Source organism: Vespa velutina, chromosome 14 (genome assembly GCF_912470025.1).
Source record: "Vespa velutina chromosome 14, iVesVel2.1, whole genome shotgun sequence".
NCBI classification, from domain to species: domain Eukaryota; kingdom Metazoa; phylum Arthropoda; class Insecta; order Hymenoptera; family Vespidae; genus Vespa; species Vespa velutina.
Window position 1 is genome coordinate 4,185,709 of NC_062201.1, and position 21,639 is coordinate 4,207,347.

Here is a 21,639-nt window from a genome sequence, read left to right on the forward strand (position 1 = left end):
AAATTATATGAAACCGGGATTAAAGAGTTGCTTGTTCGTGCATGCGTAACTATGACCGCGTTAAAACCGCACGCGTTACCGTGTGATCGCGCCCACGCGTAAACGTATGCGTGCTACGAAACGATGTCCTTTTTTTTACGCCAACACGAGATTGTATATATAGATACATATGTATTTATGTATATATTCACATGAATATATATATATATATATATATATATATATATATATTTAAATATGTATTTATAATGAGCATAAAGCATCGTCGCATTGCACGCGTGAAAGGTTTTGACGTATGACACCACTTTAGATAAAAGTGGAACACTATGTCGAGTCAATAAGTCATAATTTCCTATCCATTTTAAGATTATTTCTGATCGATTTTATTTCCTTACTTATATAATTAAATATTACAACGATCCTTTAATAGATTTATATATTTTACGTTCGTTTTAAAATTCAAATTAGTAGTTCATGACAAAATTTAAAAATTTTCTTTTTAGTTTCATTAACAAAACATGTCCCTTGACATTGACTTCCCTCGATGTCTATCTTTTTCTTTTTTTTTCTTCTTTCTTCTTTTTTTTTTCACTGTTTCATAACGTAACGTTACCCTCATGATGTAACGGTAACGTATACGATTAAATGTCCATCCACGAGTACCGTTTTAAGACAGGATATGGATACTTATACTCGTGGAAACCAAAATGGCCGGCGACGTTCCCAATTTTTATATCTTTTTTTTTTGTTTTCCATTTTTTTCTTTTTTCTTTTTTCATTCTGATAAATGACGAATACGATGATATAATAATATTCGAAGTGTAAGAGAAAAAAAGAAAAATAACATAAGATTAAATCGTCCTTCGACGAATATCATTTTAAGAAAAGATTTTTAGTAATTCTCTGTATATATCATTTTTCTCTTTGACAATTTTGATAAGCGAAAATTATATAATGAAATAATGCGAAGAAAAAGCAACGTGCGAAATTTCTTATTAAACTTAGTTGTGTTGAGGCCAAGCAGACAATGCTTGGACGTGGAATTGCAATTTCGCGTGCATAGAATCGCGAGGGAGTCATCCGGCCTAGTTCATAATACCGTGGCTTGGTGGTTATAGTCACTAAATGTAGGACAGCGAATATATGTGTGTGTGTATATATATATATATATATATATGTGTGTGCGCATGTGTGCAGCACGAAACATCCCGATTACGATGCTGCAGACGCATAACTATGAAAGTATTCGCGTATTTCTAGCGCCTGCGCCACGTATGGTATAAGTAAAATGGCACACATAGACATAAACGCATACATATTCACACATAACACTGAAAGAGTGAGAGAGAGAGAGTGAGAGAGAGAGAGAGAGAGAGAGAGAGAGAGAGCACTTTGCAAGCAGAGCTTTTGTTCGAAACATAACGTTGGGTTGACACGATCGTATTGTTCGCCGACAAAGGTAGACATCTCGGTAATTCATGCGAATCGTCGTCATCTTTGGTCTCTTCTCGATGATACTCCTAGTTTCTACATTGACGTTGATGAAATGTTAAAAGTGTGTCGTAAATATCGACTCGCTTAACGAAGAATTATACAAAGATAAAGATTAAAGTCTATTATGTTGTTGATTATTATTGAAACTCTTACAGATAGAATCTAATATATATATATATATATATATATATATATATGCAAGTAGATATCTATAATAATATGTATTACTTATTACTTATCCCTTTCATATATTTACGTTATTCTAACGATAAATAGGATAGAAAATCTAAGTCGATTAGGTGTTCATGCACGGTGTTCTGTAAAATGTCCAATAAATCTACAAGATAGAAGATGCATAGAGAGTAAGGGTGTGATAGAAACCGTATGGCTCTTGCGTTCTCTATCGGTTTTCTCTCTATATTATACTCTGTCGTCTAACGGGTCTTTCTCTCTCTCTCTCTCTCTCTCTCTCTCTCTCTCTCTCTCTCTCTCTCTCTCTCTCTCTCTCTCTCTCTCTCTTTCTCTCTCTCTCATTGGACAAGAAGTTCGATTTCGACATAACGAATGCAGGTTCTACCACTTTGTGACGATCAATAAGAACCAGCTCGTATCGAGGTGAAAGTATTCATATATTGTGAGTATATATTCCAATCTAAACGTTCTCTCTTATAGGTATTATATCAGAGAGACAGCTGTATTTTTCGAATGAACCAAGATGTCACGCGATAATAATACTTCTATCTACCTATATACTACATACATATATATATATATATAAGTGCGTTAAATGTTCAACGTTATTTCGTTTGGGAAGAGTAAGCTTGAAAACGAGTTTTCGCTCCGACTCCTTACGAAGTATGCTTATTTAACGAATTTGCATTCACGTAAGAAGTTACGGTTCGTTTTACCTCGGACTCGACACTCTTCTCACGTTTCCTGCTGTTTCTAACTATTCCTTCGTTGTTTCGTAATATCCTTTCGTTGATCGAAATCATCGTGCCGGTATGATTATTTCAATGATAGAATACAAATATCGGAATAATCATTTCTGACATAATATTTCAAATAAAATTCAAGTAAAAAAGAGAGAGAGAGAGAGAGAGAAAGAGAGAGAAAAAGAGGTAGATAGACAGAGATTTGTATAAAAGATTTCTTAACTCGTTTTTCTATCTTCTATCATAATGATGTGTATTGGCGATGATCTAAGCACGACTCTGAATCTTCCATTTGAACGATCTCCGTCCGTGCAAAGTGCAAACGGGCCAAGAACACAGAGAACGCCGGCGATGAAAAGTTCCGATTACAGAGCGCGTGTGCTGTGACACAGATACGAATCCTCCCCGCCCACTCTCCAACAGAGACTGCCTTCGTAGTAGCTCTCTATAAACTGGGCCACTGCATCTACGAAAGCACTGCTTTGTAAGTTTTGCTTTCGGTTTGCATCTTCATACGTGTGTATGCATATATACATATATATGTATATGTATATGTATATGTGAAAAAGAGAGAAAGAGAAAGAGAAGGAGAGAGAGAGAGACAATTATGTTGAATAAGAAAATTCGCATGATATCTTCCAAAGTATTGCGAAGTTTCAACGTTTCTTTGTTAAATTTTCTTATTTCCTTTTCCCATCTTGGATCGATCGTTCAAATATAACTAACGTGTCATCAAATTCGAGATATATTCACTATTTATTTTAGAATTTAATAAAAAAGAATTCTTCTTTTTTTTCCTTTTTTTTTTTCTTCAAGTTCTGTCGTTAAGCGAGTAACACATCTACAATATTTAACACGAAATCGTAAAAGCATACGAGAGATCTTATATACTATATCGTTAGATATAATATAATTGCGTTTGATGTAAAACTTCTTAGAGTTCGTGCTATCGGAAATTGTCTGTTTTTAACTTATACGACTACTTTCTTCGAAAGTAATTTTTGTTGTTTTAACATCGATTACTACGAACGAATCTTCGATTATTGTTTCAGTGATCGTAAAACGGTATCGCTGAGGAGTAGGTTAAAGTGTTACGTCGTAAAGTCAAAATCTAATACGATGATATGATCCAGATGAATTTAGTTTATGAATCCCCCTAGTCAACGATTCAAATTTAGCAAATCAAAAATTAAAATTTTATTAAACTCTTTAAAGCCAAATGTTCTAATCCCGAAAGAAATTAATCGTTTAAATAAAAATTACTAGATTAAAATATTTTACCCGTAGAATCTCATTTTCATCAGTGTATTACCTTCGCAACGATTTGTGTCCTGTTACAAACGAAATTCCCCAGAGGCATGTTTCGGTGATAAATTTACAATGCAGCCCGACGCCACCAGCTGCGCTTCCGTAATAAGTTTAGTCAAGATAGAAAAAAAAAACGTCCGAAAAAAAGAAAATAAAAAAAGGACAAAAAAAAATAGAAGAAAAAAAGAAAAACGCACGAGCAAAATAATAATACTCGATGTATCCGTACTCCGTCGTCGTATTGTTAACCGCACGTATCCTGATCAATTGAACGAACTCACCATATCTACATATTTTCAATAAATTTACATAACTATAGAGTATAACTCTGACGTAATACCTACAAGAAAAAAGAAAAAGAAAAAGAAAAAAAAAAACAATTTGAAAAATATAATTGGAGATCCTTTCTGTGAAGAATAAGGAAAGGAAAAAAAAATGAAACGAAAAGAAAAGAAAAATAGAAAAGGGTGGCGAGGGGGGAGGGAAAAAAAGACAAGAGATCATGATGATGACGAAGGGTTAAAAACGAGTCGATCTACGGGTCAAATTCGAACGTCCCTTGTACCGGATCCGTTGGTCTCTCTCTCTCTCCCTCTGTTCCTCTCTCCGCCTCTCTCTCTCTCTCTCTCTCTATCTCTCTTTCATATTGACGTCCCTGTGGTAATAACTCGCTCTCTCACGGGCGCTTACGTAAGAAAGACGTACCTACCTACCTACCTACCAACCCACCTACTGTATATGTGTATGTATATGTGTGTGGCTATTCAAGGGATCAAGGCAAACCGGTAGGCAGGCGAGCAGTCAAGCAAGCGGCCAAGCAAGCAAGCAAGCAAGTAAGCAAGCAAGCAAGCAAGCAAGCAGGCAGGCAGGCAGGCAGGCAGACAGGCAGGCAGGCAGGCAAGTAAGCAGGCAGGAAAGAAGGCAGGCAAGCGAGCAGGTAAGCGGTCGAGAAACGAGCGGACAGATAGGTAAGTAGGTAGGTGGGCACATGTTGTGCGCATGCCCTCAGCCAAACCTGCCAAATGGATAGGCAATGCAACAGCGGAAATACCATCCTCTGCTTCTCCTCCTCCTCTTTCTTCTCCTTCTTCTATTTCTTCTTCTTTATCCTCTTCTTCTACCCTCTTCTCTTCTTCTTCTTCTTCCTCCTCCTCCTCCACCTCCACCTACCCATCTTTTGCCTCTTCCTTCTTCGCAGCATCACCCTGGCCCCTCCTAAAAGCGCCATGCTTCTCACGGCTCGTGGCAACATTCGTTTCTCTCTCTCTCTCTCTCTCTCTCTCTGATCGGATTTCGTAGTACTTATTTTTCACCAACTGCCGTTAATAGTTCGAATATGTCATCGATATAATTGAGTAATCCTAATATCGTTTCACCATATCATCCATTTCCATTGTTTCCCATCAAAGGAAATGTTAATCTATTCAATAGTGACATTTGTATAACTATCTATTGATAACATTTTAATTAATGATAGGTTGATATTGATTTATGTAAAATTATTTTGACGATCAAAATGTTAAATTGGAAATATTTCAATGTATATTATGGAGTAATTATTTATGACTGCTGAACGAAACTTTCTTCGTTTTCTACAACAAAGAAAACTATTTTATGACGCTTTTATACTGATTTGTAAAATATTTCATACAGTGATACACAGAAATGGTATTCATCGTAATTACTTATGATCACGTTAAGAACTTCTTCCTTGACTTCGAAAAATTATGCCACAAGGATTAATCGTTTGCAAGATCCGAATAGGATGATTTCATCGGGGCGAGGCGAGGTGTATGAAGAGAAACGTGCGTGTGAAATAACGATCAGAGGCGTCACCGAGTTAATAGATTAGTTGGAAACACGCTCGTTTCTGCGTCATATACGTCATATACATTTGGCTTTATCAAAAGGGTGGTCAAGAGAGAGAAAACGAGAAAGAAAGAGAGAAGCGTGCGTTATAATATACACATATAATTATATATTGTTTGAATAACTTTCTCACTTTGTTAAATAAATTTATGTATAAATTTCAATGTCTCTCAAAATGCATTCCAATAAATTATTAAGACCCAATAATAATTATCATATTGTTATCGTATCTAAAATGTTTAGACTAAACCTTTGATCCTTGCGTCAAGTATTATAAGAAATAAGGGAGAGTTGCCAAATGCGCATCGAACGATTAAATCACTTATCTCATTGATTCTGTTACATCTATTATTTATATGTATTTGATAGAAGATAAATATAGAATTCTTTACTCAACATTTCTATGTAGATACAAATTGATCGTCGAATGAAACGTATGGATATTCCTTAAGGATATTCCTCAAAAGTCAAAGAAAAAAAAAAAAAAAAATAAAGAAGTAAAGAAAGAAAGAAAGAAAAGAAGAAGAGAAAAGTACAAAATTAGTTGAATTTTGGCGTTTGAAAGTCACGTCGATATTTTTGGAATACAGAAGAAAGGCTGTAGGGTGCGGCGTTGCCTCTAGGGACCCTAGAAGAATGGCGGACGATAGAAAGGGAAGAAGATTTCCGGGAAGAAGGGAGACAGAAAGAGTGAGGAGGGGAGAGAGAGAGAGAGAGAGAGAGAGAGAGAGAGAGACAGAGAAAGATTGCGGGCGTGTGCGCGCGCGTCCTTCCTAAAAGAGGAGCGCTCTTCGTCCTTGAAGCGCCCTTGACGCGTCAACATCGTCGGCTTCGCTTCGCACGGCCTCCACTCGGATTCACCGCGAACTAATCGCCTTTAGAAAGCTTCGTTTGGTTTGCCTGCGACGCGTCGTAGGGCGTGGTCTAAGCGCACACCCGCTGACCTCCTGCCATGGCAGCCATCTTTGGAAGTGCCACGTCTCGGAATGGTGCGAGGGTGAAAGTTAGGGTGGGTTTTTCGGTAAAGAAGCGGATTATGAATCCGCATCGTAAACCCATCCCTACCACTTACACTTCCATCTTTTCTGCTTCCTTCCCTTTTAACGTTCCGCCCTCGCCTTTACGAATACCACATTTTGCTTTACATCCTCCTTTTTTACCTTTTTCAAGATTTATACTCTTATAAGCCTTTAATACTCCTCGAAATAAACTAAACATTATTTCCCTTTTGGAATTTAGAAAAAGGTGAAACGATCAAAAATGAAAGATTAACTTTGGAGATCTTCGGGGAACGTTCAAACCACCTATACGCATATATGTATGTATGATTTTTCTAAAGCCCTGCTCCAGTGTCCACGTAAACTCTGATTCTTCTGCCGTTTATCGCTCAAGATTATTGTCCTATCCTCTCTATCTCTCTTTTTCTTTTTTTCATCTACAAAAAATCGTGCCGTCAAACTTCCTCTTTTCATACGTAGTATTTATCTCGGCAAGTGTACGATTCTAAATTCGTACGTAAGAGAGGAAAGAAAGAATAAAACCGCGATAGCTTGCGGTGCTGATGTAGTAGCCGTTGTCGTCCGGCTTTGCGGGTTAATGCAGCGCGATAGCGTGCGATGCGGTGCGGAAAAGCGTGAATCTACTGATAAAAAGTTAAAAGAAGAAAAAGGAAAAAAAAAGTGGGAGGAAAAAGAAGTCAAAAAAGAAAAAAAAAAAGGAAAAACGTAATACCCAGAGGATAGATCGTGTGAGGACGAACTAATGAACGAGCGAGCGAGCGAGCGAGCGATCGTTTGCAGAGTTAAAAAAAAAAAAAAGAGAGAGAAAGAGAAGAAAAGAGAAGAAGAAAAATGAAAGAAAAAAATGGCCTCTAGTTAAGAAGAAATCGAAAGGAATAAGTAATCGAATTTAGGCAATACAAAACGTGGCCAGAAAGTCGCCACTGGTGTCTCACTTAGTTCAAAGCAAAGACTATGCTTAATAATTGATATCGTCGCGATTACGCAACGCGGTCTGTTCTACGCATAGTACGAACGTTCTCGTGTTGTACATACGCATTGTATGTAGATACGTACATACGTACGTTCAGCGATAACCATGACAACGACGATGACGACGACTACGATAACTACGACGGCGACACGACGACGACGACGACGACGACGACGACGACGACGACGACGATGAACGTCCTGCTTGGCCTTTACGTCGCGATGTTTCTCATTCTTCTTCCTCTTCTACGTTCACTACCACTATGATATAATTCTCTACTACATAAGCGAGAGAAACGTTCCACCCTCCGAACGGAATATTCCGTTCAGGCATCCATAGTTCTCTTGGCTGCGAATGGAAATTCATAAAATCAAAGAAAAATAAAAACGTTCAAAGATCAAAAAGAAAAAGAAGAAGAAGAAGAAAACGAAAGAAAAATCTATAAAAGAATGAAAAATCATATCGATGTTCAACGAAAAGAAAAAAGAAGAAAGGAGAAAAAAAAGAGCAAGAAAAAAAATATATTACTCTTCCTCAGAGCTCTCGCGAAGATCTGTCTCTTTCTCTCTTTCTCTCTCTCTCTCTCTCTCTCTCTCTCTCTTTACACACACTCTTACAGAAGCGCGCGCTACGCAGCGCATAGTCGCAGAGCGTGCGCTTTTGTTCTCTTTTCCTTCTTCAAGGCCTGGTTGCCCGCTTCGCCCCACTACGCGGATTGACCACGGCATGCTTATATCATGCTCTCTTCCCTCCCCCCAACCCTTTCCGCCTCCCCTTCTCTTCTCTTCCATCTATAATCTCGTCTTTCTCGCTTCCACCACCTTTCCTTACACACACGTGAAGCTTGCTTGGTAGGTACGCGCAATCGCGCAACAAACAGCACCCATATAGACACACTGATATATAGACATGCTTCCTCCCTTACCCCCTTCTTCTTCTTCGCCGCCACCTCCTCCTCCTCCTCCTCCTCCTCCTCCTCGTCCTCTGTCTGTCTCACTCCTTCTCTTTCTAGTCATCGTGCGCGCATCTCATTCCTCCTTCCACCCATCCTCTTCCTCTTTTCGCATAGTTCTCGCAAGGCCTCCCGGCTCTCTTCACCTCTCACGAATCATCCGCAGACTTTACCACTCCTCCCCCCTTCACCCGCCGTCCTTCTCCTCCTTCACCTCCTCCTCTTCTTCCTCTTCATCGTCATCCTCCTCCACCAACACGGCCCCACGAATGAAACGACCGTTTCGCAATGATGTCATCCACGGCATTGGCGTCGACGCCTAGAATCTCACCCCAAAAAAACCAATTCGACTCATAACTCCATCGTCTCCCCCTTTTCCTCTTTACTCTTCTCCCATTAGGCAGGTGAAACCTTTAACCTTGAACCGACGAACTTATCTCCCATTTGATAAATGTAAAGGAACGAAAGAAAGAAAGAAGATATACTCTCGTAAGGGAGGTGCTTTGAATATTTTCGTACTTAGAAAAAAAAAAGAAGAAAAAGGGGATCCCGAGTAGTCATTTTGTTGCAAAGAAAAAGAACAAATCGGCGAGTTCTAATATTAATAATATATTAATCGTAAAATTGGAATTTTATTCCATTCAAAATCTATTTAGATATTTTTACAAAATATGTTTCACTTTTATACTCGATTATTATATCAAACAGGCGGAAGTATATAGATGACCTTGTAACGTGCGACCGGATGAAGCTGAAGATAAATAAACGTTTAACTTGGTAAAATGTGAATGAAGAAAGGTCGTTTGTGTAAATCTTGACAAGGAAGAGAAAAATTTTAAGTCGCCATGGAGCACGAGTAAAAATTGATTTATTTCAACACAATCTTATATACAATTTTCAAACTTTAGATATACTTATATATTTTCTCTCTCTTTTTCTTTCTCCTTCTTCCGAAGAGATTCTTCATTCATTTCATTTCATATTCTTTTTTTTTTCTTTTTTTTTTTTTTCTTTTCGATTTCAAGTACGAGGAGAGGAACGTGGGTTTCGGACGAAGTACGGTTTCGAGGTCACCGTGTAAAATTAGACATGCCGGATAAAACGAAATCTACTACATATGTACGTGGTGGAGAGCGTAGAGACGCAAGCTGAAACGAACGAAGGCGGAAACATTTGGAGTTGTTACGCGAAAGATGGCCGCAAACTGAGGCCTTCTATAAAATGGCGCTAGGCCACCCGCACGCGCTCGTTCCCTCGTTCGTTCAGCAAAGATCACGAATGTGATTCTACTTACATATCGTGTGTGTGCGTGCATATACATATATATATATATATATATATATATGTACGTAAGAAAAGTTTACATATCACATTTTTTGTTTTAAGTATAAGAATACCCTTATAGTTAATTATATCCGCAAACGTTAATACGAGGATTATTGGATTATTAAACGAAGTACAATTAAACTTGTTAAGATATTAAATATGATCGGAATTAATAGGATTCAAACAATTATGTATATATTATATATATATATCAATAATCTAATCGATCAATGAATTTTATAGCTCTTTAACGATTCTTTTTCTAAACGTACGGAAAAAAAATGATACATTTTAAGAGTAATTTTAACTCGTATCTATCATTCAACGTTGACTTATATATTTACATATTTCTTTTTTTCTTTTCTTTTTTATTATCGTTTTTAATATTTTCAATTATTTCTCATAGTTTTGATAATATAAAAATATACGTCGTAGATTAATCTAATTCATCTTAGAATTTATATGTAAGTGAGTTCTTGCGCTAAGAGTCGATGCCTATCGCTGTTCCTGTAACTGCGCAAGAAAGTAGTACAAGGCAAGCTAGTCCCACTTCCCTTTTCTACTTGTATACACCTCTCTCTCTCTCTCTCTCTCTCTCTCTCTCTCTCTCTATTTCTCATGTATATGCACGTAGATACATAACACACTTCTATCTTTCTCTCCGCTCGTTTGATTTTTTTTTACTCACGACGAACCGTAACTTTCCAAACTTACCTCCATAGTCCTGTTAGCCTCTCATCTTTCTCTCTCTCTCTCCTTTTCTATTAAGATAAAGTTACCCGCCACTTTAATCGTTATCTATTCTTTTATCATTTAATACTTTTATATAAAGTAACTTTTATATGATCGTTATTATCTTAGAAACGTTTGCTATGTCATCGATTATAAACTACCGCTATTATTCTTGGAATTGTACAAAATTACGTAGATACATATATCTTCTTCTTCTTTTTTTTTTCTCCTCCTCCTCTTCTCTCTGACAATCATCGTTTTAATTGCAATTATCTCGATGAAATGAATTCTTGAAACGTATGTACTTTGTTAAGTGATATTACAACAGCGCAATAGTCATTGCGCAAGAGATATGAATAAGCGCAGATGATCTATCGTTCGAGGAAAAAAATTAATAACGATGCAACGTTAGATTTTCCTTAAAAAAAAAAAAAAAGAAAAAAAAAAAAAAAAAAAAAAAAAAAAAAAAAAAAAAAAAGAAGAAGAAAAAAGTAGAAAAAAACGTTTAAACAAATAGAAAAAAGAAACGACAAATGAAAAAAAGGAAAACAAATTCTTCGTATACGTATGTATTACGCATGTTAATTATGCATTACTGTACGCTAGTATAGAGTAAGGGAAAAAAAACTTCAACTTGGACACACATATAAATGCTAACTGTGTAGAACTCGGCAATGGTAGATACAACGAGGCCACCACGGTATTTGCCAAGTTACGAAAGTAAGCGGCTTTAGAAAGTATAAAATGGTCGAGGTGAACGGCGGTTTAGTCGGGAATCTTGCAACGGCGATTATAATACCAGCAAAAGCGGTCCGTTCTTGCTCGATGCTGTTGCCGTGCCGTTGTTTCGAGCCATCGGCAATATTTCGTGTGGCAGGTGCAATATTGCCAACGACACCAAACATTTCCAAACGTTTTGGACTTTGATTTAATCACGTATACGTTTGCTCACGATGAGTATGGATATATTTACATTTTCAGTTTCTCATATCACACATATGAAATTTCGATTGCATGACATAAAGAACGATTAGGAGAAATCTAATCGATGAAACGTCCTACTTCATGAGGCACGTAACATTAACGACGAAGTATTTATGACGATCCTCAAAAATCTTCCTTTCTTTCTTTTTCGTTTTTGATCTTTTGTTAATCATCGAGGAAACTAGCAAGAGTCCATGATCTTAGAAGGATAAAATATTTGTACAATATATCGCAGAACGTTCGGTACTCGCGCAGTGTCTTCCATGATCCCAGAGCCACTAAAACAAAGCACGTTACAGCTGGGGGAACACGGCTCTCACTGCTGAGTCCGAGAACACCTACAACAACTGTTGTCCGTATCTTTGGGAATAAAAAACGATCACCAATTTTCCAATTTTTAAGATTCTTTCTTACGTTGGCTCCGAAGAGAGTTATTTCTTTGGAGTGACGGAGAGAGAGAGAGAGAGAGAGAGAAAGAGAGAGATAGGTAGGTAGATAGATAGATAGAATGATAGACAGATAAATAGATAGATGGATATGAAAATAAGATAGACAGATAGATAAACGAGTAGAAAGAAAGAAAGAGAAAGAGAGAGCTAATTCGCGAGGCCGATAGGAGAGAGAAAAAGACTGACTGTCGTTACGCAGAGCCAAGCCAGTTTCTCACCCCCACTGACCCAGCGACCGAGAGCCGACGGTTGGAAGAACACCCCCTGTGTGTACGTGTGCGTGCGTGTGTCCGTACGCGGATTAAGAAGACGTCCGTTATGTCTCGCGGCATCGACTTGTGGAACAGAGAAAGACAGATAATGTTGACCAGTCTCCGTGTCTTCATTCCTTCCTTTCTTTCTTTCCATTATTTCGCACTCCCAACCACCATTATCTTACTAGAGTTGTTCTCGTTCTTCATATAATATACTTATTATGTATTATGGTCGATATGATCGATCCACGACCGACCGTCGTAACAAACGTTAGATCACACACTGGCCCAGCGAGAGAGGCCAGCCACGGTTCGATCACGTGATGATGGGTTGCGTCACATTTTCCCCTCTTACAACTCGGCGAACGAACCAACGAGCGACAAGACCGCCATCTTTACCCACTAAGAGACCAGAAGGCACGGACACGAAGTTACCACGACGTGGGATTGTCGATGGTTTCCCTTTCTTTCTTTCTTTCTTTCTTTCTTTCTTTCTTTCTTTCTTTCTTTCCTTCCTTCTTTCTTTCTGGTACTTTTATTTTTCCCCCTTTACTTCTCCTTCCACCCTTTTATTTTTCTTCTCTCTTCCTTTCACTTGCTCCTTCTTCTTTTTCTTTCTCTTCTACTTCTTCTTCTTCTTCTTCAATCTTTTTTTCGTTCACACAAAGGGTCTCGAACCCCTCGCGTGCAAACCGCTTTTCTCCTCTTGCAACTGTCTCTTCCCCTTTCGATACCTTCCCTTTTATTATTATTACGATTATTATTATTATTATTATTATTATTATTATTATTATTATTATTATTATTATTATTATGATAATTATAATTTTTATGATTATTTTTTATTTATTACTATTATTTACATTCGTCTCTTCTCGCACGATAGAAACTTTCAACTCGTACTCACTTTTTCACACGTACGGTCGTATCTCTTCTCTTCTTTTCGCGTATAAATTAAAAGAACGAAAAAAAGGGGATGGCAAAAAAAAAAAAGAAAAAAAAAGAAAAAAAAAGAGAAAAAAGAAACGAAAGAAAACCAAAGAAAAAAGAACACGAAAAAGAATGAGAAAAAAATAAATATTAAATCGAACAACAACTCGATCGACGAAAGAACGAAAGCGTGCGAAAGCGGAAGAAGAACCGGTGACCCACTTTCGATATCTCTCGAGATGACGAGAAATCCCGGACGCGTTTAACAGTAACGGATTCTTCAGAATGCGGAAGTTAATTATATTTTTTTTTCTCTCTCTCTCTCTCTCTCTTTGTTTTTTCTTGAAGAAAAAGAAGATAAAACACGAGTGAGAATTAATCGCCGTTCTCGCACGGATCGAGAGAAGAAGAGGTCGAACGAGTCGAAGTTGTTGCGAGCTTCCGGTCACGTCGTCGTCGTCGTCGTCATCGTCATCGTCGTTGTTGTTTTAGCTGCGGGCGACACAGTAAAAGAAACGTATCGAAAATTATTGAAATATAAAGGAATATAAAAGAGAACAATGACGATGATGATGATGACTACGACGATGATATGATAATGATGATGAAGAAGAAGAAGAGGAGGAGGAAGGAGCTTTTCCGAAAGGTGAAAGCAATGAAGAATTGTCGCGAACTGAATTGGACACACCATGATGGCCGTCGACGTTATCGGACGTCGAACGAACGAACGAACGAACGAACGAACGAACGAACGAACGAACGAACAAGCGAGCGAGCGAGCGAGCGAGCAAGCGAGCGAGCGATCAAGCGATCGAGCGAGCGTACGAGCGAGCGTACGAACGAACAAACGAATGAACGAATGTAGAATCGAACGTAGAAATGAACGTAGAAGGTAAAACTACGTTAAGTAGAAAGGAAAAAATGGAAGATAAGAAAGGAATGAAATAAGGAATAACGAAAGGATAGATAATATAAAAGGGAAATAGGGAAAGAGGGAAAAGGGGGAAGAGAGAGAGAGAGTCTCGCGGAACGCGACCGACCCCGAGGGCGAGCGACGACGAACGAGGATGCGCTCGAGCGCGAAGCCCGTGCCGCTCTCTCAGCTTTATCCCCACCACAATGAGCGCGCGCTCGCGGCATCCGGTGAGAGAAACTACGAGATCGCAAGCGCGCACTCGCACGGATCCGCGGTCGAGTTTCGTTGGTCGAGGACCGTTGCTACTCGCTTCGCGATTGGTCGAGCTGGGCGCGCGCGACGAGCACGCGCGCTTCCTTCGAGTGTCACCGTAGGTGGGAGAGATGAAAGGCAGAATGGCGGGGGAAAAGGGGGAGACTGAATATATGAGGGTGGGGAGGTAGAGCCGAGCAAGAGGGAGGAACGGGGAAATGAGAGAGAGAGAAAAGAGAGGGGGTGGGACTATAAAACCGTAGGGTGGGGCAGCAACCCGCCAAGGAGGAGAAACAAGAAGCCCGTGCCGAGCTCGCGGCGATAAGGTCGAACGAGAACTGGCCGTACCGCGTGCGGAAACGCGCTACTTATGCTCTCATGGTGGGGAAGGAAGCGCGTAAACGACGCGCGACAATCCAACAACGTCGCCTCGAGCGCGCCAATCCACAAAGACTTAAAACCTTTCTAGTTTAGTTAGACCCCCCCTCCCACCTTGTAACAAACGCCGGCGAATTTTGCGATTTTTTTTATTTCTTTTTTTTTTTTTTATTTTCTTCTTTTCTTTTTCCCTTATCTTTTCCTTCTTCTTCCGACGGAATTTATTCGAACGAGAGATTTAATTCAATTCCAAACGACACGAACTCGTTTCAACGTCCTACAACGGTCACCTGTATCCGTCATGTAGAGACAGAGATAGAGAGATATAGAAAGAGAGTGAGGGAGAGAGAGAGAGAGAGACAGAGAGAGTGAATTTTAACGGAGCAGAGCGATCGTCTCGAGCGCGATCGCCAGACTGCCGTTGGTTCTCGTCAACCGAATGCTACTCGAATGTTTGACCCATTTTTCTATCGATCCTGCCGTTTCTGCATCTAGGACACTGCGCGCGATGCCTCCTGCCGTCGAAACCTCTCTTTCGAATCCTCCCCACCCTCCACCCGCCCGCCGCCCTCCCCCTCCCCATCACGATTCCTATATGCCTCTTCTCTATTCTCTCTATTCTAGCCAACCCCACGCCTGTCCTGCTTTTTCTTTCAGTTTTAACTCTCTCCCCCTCCTCTGCCCTCATCCCCGCCCTCTACTCCCTCCTATCTCTCTACAACCGTTTCTCCCTCTTATCGTGTCTCTGATGACGCGAATCGAAGCTCCTACGAGAATCTAACGAGCGGACGTTTTTCTTTTCTTTTCTTTTCTTATCTTTTTTTTCTTCTAACATTCTAACTTACGTAACGTAGATCTCGATCGTACAGAGAGAGAGAGAGAGAGAGAGAGAGAGAGAGAGAGAGAGAGAGAGAAAGAGAGAGAGAAGATAGACAACGAAGGATAGCGAACTTGCCCGAAAGAGATTCACGAAAGACCGGAAGTACTTCCTCTTCAACTACTTCCTGATTCACAAGAACGTAAAACTACGAGGTAACGATCAGTACATTGTAGTGTACTACTAAGATTGAATGCCAACGCTTGCTGCTATGGGTTAGTTTTTTAGAACCCGACGAAGAGGAGAAGGAGGAGGAGGAGGAGGAGGAGGAGGGGGAGGAGGAGGAGAATGAGGTAAAGGCGAAAGGTGGAGGCGGAGGTGATCGCGGTGAAATATTAGGACTCCACCGACTCCTCCGTCGGTCGTCCTATTTCCGCGCTCGGGAAAGTTCGTGCCGACACCGATTGTGCGCGAAGCTACGGGAATATAAGTAGGTCGTTCCGAGCTGCACGTGTCGTCCTTGACTCACATAGCGAGGCGCGCAGGCGCTCACCGGTGCCGCATTGCTGGTCGCTAGGACTCTTTCTTTGTTCCTTCCCCTCTACGGGTCTGCTCTAACACTCCAAGCTTATGTATATATGTCTCTCTCTCTTTCTCTCTCCTCTCAAGCATATCTATGCTCTCTCGTGGTTCCTAAGCGCGTTGTTTCTAACTATTCGCGAGTAGGCCATACACCTATTTTCTTACTTCGGCGACGTCGTTAACAGAATCCACGTTCGATCTTCTAACTAGCTAGTTGGACTTATTGTTGGTTCTAAATCGATCGAGTTGTCTATGTAGGAAAAAAAGAAGAAAAAAAAAAAAAAAGAAAAAATAAATAAAACAAAAAAAAGGAAGAAAGAGAAATCTTTCCCTACGCCACCATCTTGAATCTTAAAACAAAACAGATGTTTCGACTTTATGTATTCGGAGATTAATTTATGCGACGTACTATTTTCGAAATCATGCCTATGGCCTAATCGAAATGTTAAGTGCTTTTAAATACGCGTAGGCGAGAGAAGATACTTAGGTGTGTTGCGTCTATGATACAGAAGTAAAAGAAAGATTATTGTGAAAGCCACTCTCTTTCGTTACATACATACATAGATATATAAGTAGGTACTTATATTCCATCTTCCTTTTCTTCTTCTCTTTTCTTAGCGGGATTTCAAACATGTAAACCCGCGTAGCGACGAAGGTTCGATCGCGTGACGTAATTACGCGCTGTCGCAACGCGTGCGCAAGACGGAGACGCGTGGATCCGGTTGCTTAGGGGAAAAACCAACGTGTATCGACGGAAACCAAGTGTATTCGATTTTCTTTATGCCTTTTAACACCGTTTTTATTATCACCATTAACACACAGACAGATGCACGCACCCACGCACACAATTGCCAATTCATGATTTTGATCGAATTGTTTTGATTTATAATAACTATGACATTGAAAAGCCGGAAAAAGAAAAAGAAAGACTGTTTTAATTTTCGATTAAGATTAATACATCGTAAATTATTACGATAATAAATGTTTTGGATTAAACATGCGAATCGATCAATTATTTCTTCATCGGATCTTTCGTTCTTTTTTTTCTTTTTCATTTTCTTTTTCTTCTTCCTCCTCCTCCTCCTTCTCTTCGTTTTGTTTGTTCCTCGTGGAAATCGGTAGAGACTGGCTCGGCTTTGGCACCGTAGGTATTGATCGCCGCGGAAACTCCAGAGGGGAGAGGGTATCGCGCTGCTGAGCTGCTATCCGAACCCCAATTGGATCGACCTACCTCCTGCTAGCTGCTGCTGCTGCTGCTGCTGCTGCTGCTGCTGCTGCTGCTGCTGCTACTGCTGCTGTTACTGTTACTGCCGTTGGCAGCAAAATGTATGTGTGTGTGTGTGTGTATGCGCGCGCGCTCGTGCACGCTACCATCACGGCCTATTTCTCGAATTCGCCAGGAAACCGCCACCGCCTTAATCTCTTAACCACACCTTTCATCCCTTATCTACCAATCGAATAAAGCGTTGAAAGAAAAGGAATCGAAAGTTCGTCTAGTGTTAACGATCGATTAATAGCTTTATGATCGAAGCCAGTTATCTTCATTGCTTTTCTTTTAATTGATTGTCCAAATGAACGTAGGACTTCTTTCGATACGTATATCAAAACATCAATTAGTAGTACATGTAAAACTTTAATAGATTTGTACGTAGGTGTATATTCAAAAGGCAACGCATTTGATTAAATATTTATACATTCCTTTTTCTTTTTTTTTTTTTATTGAAGCTTAATGATTCATTAAAATTTTCTTATATCACCGATGTGATGTGGAATATACTCGACAATGAATTAGCTCTTTGCGAAGTAATCAAACATCACGATATAAAAAGAAAAAAAAAATATATATATATATATATATTTATGAAAGCTAAGTTGTAACCTATCATTTAGGAATTCATCAATATGTAATATTTCTTCAATATTTCTATATTTCTCGCACACTGTGTAAAACGATTTACCTCTCTCGCTTATCATCACAGTAAATATTCTAACGCGAACGCGATAAAGGTCAATAGGTTATATAATAACACTCGCTATAGGCTAAAGTGTCGGGAAGTTCTTCAACAGGAATACACATGCACTTGCGAGAACCTTGAACGCAGATCGTTCCACCGTCATGCTTTTTTTCGCGGCCGTCGATAATCACTTCCGCAATTCTGACCCACGATTGCGAGTATCGTAACTACGGCAATGATTAAATATTACGACGTGTGTTTCGTCTTCGAAAATGTTCGAAATGATTCTCGTTGTTTTCTCTCTCTTTCTTCCTCTCTCTCTCTCTCTCTCTCTCTCTCTCTCTTAAAAAAAAAAGAAGAGAAGAAGAACAAAAAGAGAAAAATAAAAAAGAAAACGTAATGCGAATCTCATTCGATTCGTACTCTTGCCGAGTAAGCTAACTTCAAACACGTCGTTTCTCGAATAAACGTGTTTTCTTATCTACGTACATACCTGCTTACGTAAGCATCTAAGTATCTATGTATGTATGTATGTATGTATGCATACATATAAATTATCAATGTAAGTTACATACGTGGACGCCTTTCCTTGGTTTTACCCTTTTATTTCGATTCTTTTCTCGTTTGCGCCATGTTTATTTCGTTAAACGAGAACGTTATCGTAAATATGATTTCAATCTCTATTCGTGTTTACGTACAAATAATCAACATTGATAAAATCTTAGATATATTTATCTTGATACTGGAACAATACTTTTATATAAAACTAATTAACACGATTGTGAATAATTTCATTTTTCATGCGATTAACGACTGCAGAGAAATTAATATACACTTCTTCGTTAATTCACGCAAAAAAAATTTAATAATAGAGATTTAACGAAATCCTATTGTTATCATGAAAAAATATTTTCATTGCTATTGTATAAGTATCTATATGTGAATTCATTTGTAAAGACTAATCAATGACGTTTAGCTAAATATTTTGCAATCGACCGATATGTATCTAAGTGTATACATTTAGTCTCATGTCCCGTTTTAACTATTAACATTAGAAACTTTTGATTGCGTAAATCGTCATACTGTCATTACTCGAAAAGACACTCTGACGCGTGCCGAAGTCTGTCGCTGATGACATTCTCAATTCATAGCACCTGTACAAGACTCTCGCTCATCGTCGTACCCTGTTTTATAAACGTATAAGATCTAAGTATAGAAGTGACGCGCGAAAACGGATAAGCCGACTCATCGGGATGTACGTTCATGGTTGTCGTAGTCGTCATCGTAGTCATCGTCGTAGTTCGTTGAAACTGTGCGGTTAGATTTGCAGAGTAGAATGCGGATTAGATTAAATTCGAATCAAATGTTTTTTTCCTTTGCGGAATTACTAAGGAATATTCCACGATTTACATATAGAGGAATGGATCATATATATATATATATATATGTGTATATATATATGTACTACTTATGCATTTATTAAGATAGAGAAAAAATGTGTAACTAAGTCCGAATAATTATACATCAGCATTCTTTAAACATTACCAATAACATGTGACAGCAGCTAAGGAATGAAACAAAACACCCACACACACGCGTACGCACACATATACGTATATCTATATATAATAGAGCGGTAACTTGTTAATTCATTTTGATATTCGATTTGATTATCGCATCATGTAATTTGAGTATTGCAATGCAAATTGTTCGTCTCTTTTTTTTTTTCGCTTACTTATGATAAAGAAAACTTTTTTTTGATGAAAGATGGATAGAGATAGATAGATAGATAGATAGATAAATGGCAAGAGAGAAAGAGAGAGAGAGAAAGAGACAATTAATGTACCTTGATATTTTGAGTAAATACTTAGCTATCCACTTTCTTATATACGAACAGCATTCTCGACAATTCGAGCAACTACTATCGACCCCACCAAAATCTCCTCCTATGCTTCGTGTTCCATCCGATTCCCTTCTCGTACACTAGCACTATTTCTTTCTCCCTCTAACAAAAGCACCCCTTTCCCTAGCCAACGTATATTTCTCCATCTCTCTCTTTCTATTTCTCCCTTCTCTAACTATCCTTCTTCTTCCCTCAAACTTCCTCCCTGTTTTCATCTCCTTTCTTTCCTTTTTCCTCTCTCTCTCTCTCTCTCTCTCTCTCTCTCTCTCTTTTCTTTCTCTCTTTCTCTTTTCTTTCTCTCTTTCTCTTTTCTTCTATGTACCTAATACCTCTCTGTCTTTCTCATGGGCGATCGACGGGGCCTGGGCAAGGCGTAGTGGGGGGCCACGTGCTTCCAGTACCCAGTCACGCGAGAGTGGGACACGTGGTACGGTACGTCCGTCCGGATGCATAGGCGTCGAAACGAGTATATTTTCTTTTCCCTTTTTGTTTTCACTCTTTCCTTTTTCTTTCTCTTTTTTTTCATTGTTTTCTTTTCTCTCTCTCTCTCTCTCTTTTTTTTTATAGTATCCTATCTACCTCGAAACGCACCAATCTTTCTAAAATGATTTTAAAGGAAAACGCGTAACTCGAAAACTTTATGTACCTGCTCACATTACCATTTCGCAGAATATAATTTTAACGTTAATATGTTCTATGAAAAAGAAAAATAGAAAGAAAAAAAAAAAAACAAGAAAAAAGATGTATCGAATTGTCATCGGATATATTACGATATTACGTTTCACATACGAACACGTTCGTTTTTCCTTTTGTTTCGAACAAGATCGATTTTTCTTTTTTTTCCTTTTTCCCTCAGATATAGAAACGTACCGATTAATAGACAAGTTTTTCGAAGAATTCCACTACGAGGAGAACAGTATATGAGAACGTAAGTACATATAGATGAACAAACGAAGGAGCGGCACATCTAAAACGGAAAACGCGTTTCGATCGATCTCATGGTATTTCCCATAGGTACTGAGCGTCGATTACTAGACAAGAAACTCATACTCTCTCTCTCTCTTTCTATATATATATATATACGTTTACGAGATCGATCGACTTTTCTCTCTCTCTCTCTCTCTCTCTCTCTCTCTCTCTCTCTACTCCAAGCTAATCTTTGTTGAACTTTATTAAAGTCCATTTATATACAAGAGAATGTATACGTTCTTCTTATTCTTCATTTTTTCACGAGTTCGCAATGTATGGACGACCTTCGATCCCTTTCCTGCTTTGCGACGAATGAGTTTTTCTTTCTAGTGAGCTCGATGAAAAAAGAAAAAAAAGAGAAAATTAAAAAAAAATACAAGAAAAAAGAATGTATATCACCTTTTATCTTATCTCCGTTGGAGAGAGAGAGAGAGAGAGAGAGAGAGAGAGAGAGAGAGAGAGAGAGAGAGAGAGAGAGAGAGAGAGAGACGACAACGACGCCAACGAGTACTACGTTATATATAGGGAGGGGGGGGGGAGAGTGGCCCAAATAATGTGGTACAAGGCTGTAAAAATTATTACGGGTATATCATGATTCATAATTTTCTTTTTCTTTTTTTTCTTCCTTCTCTTTTCATCGAT

The 21,639-nt window shown here is 38.9% G+C and overlaps 2 long non-coding RNA genes across 3 annotated transcripts; one reads left to right on the forward strand and one right to left on the reverse strand.

Annotated features, from left to right (window-relative positions):
- Positions 1–2,289: 2,289 nt before the first annotated feature.
- LOC124954029 lies at positions 2,290–11,978 on the forward strand. The gene is made up of 2 exons (XR_007102418.1): positions 2,290–6,924; positions 9,576–11,978. It is a non-coding gene; the product is annotated as an uncharacterized LOC124954029 (long non-coding RNA).
- On the reverse strand, positions 10,443–20,287 carry LOC124954028. Of its 2 annotated transcripts, none has more exons than XR_007102417.1 (2): positions 19,972–20,287; positions 10,443–19,435 (listed from the first exon to the last, which is right to left on the reverse strand). It is a non-coding gene; the product is annotated as an uncharacterized LOC124954028 (long non-coding RNA). The 2 variants fall into 2 exon arrangements; XR_007102416.1 differs by having other exon boundaries at positions 10,443–19,744.
- Between the last annotated feature and the right edge of the window lie 1,352 nt (positions 20,288–21,639).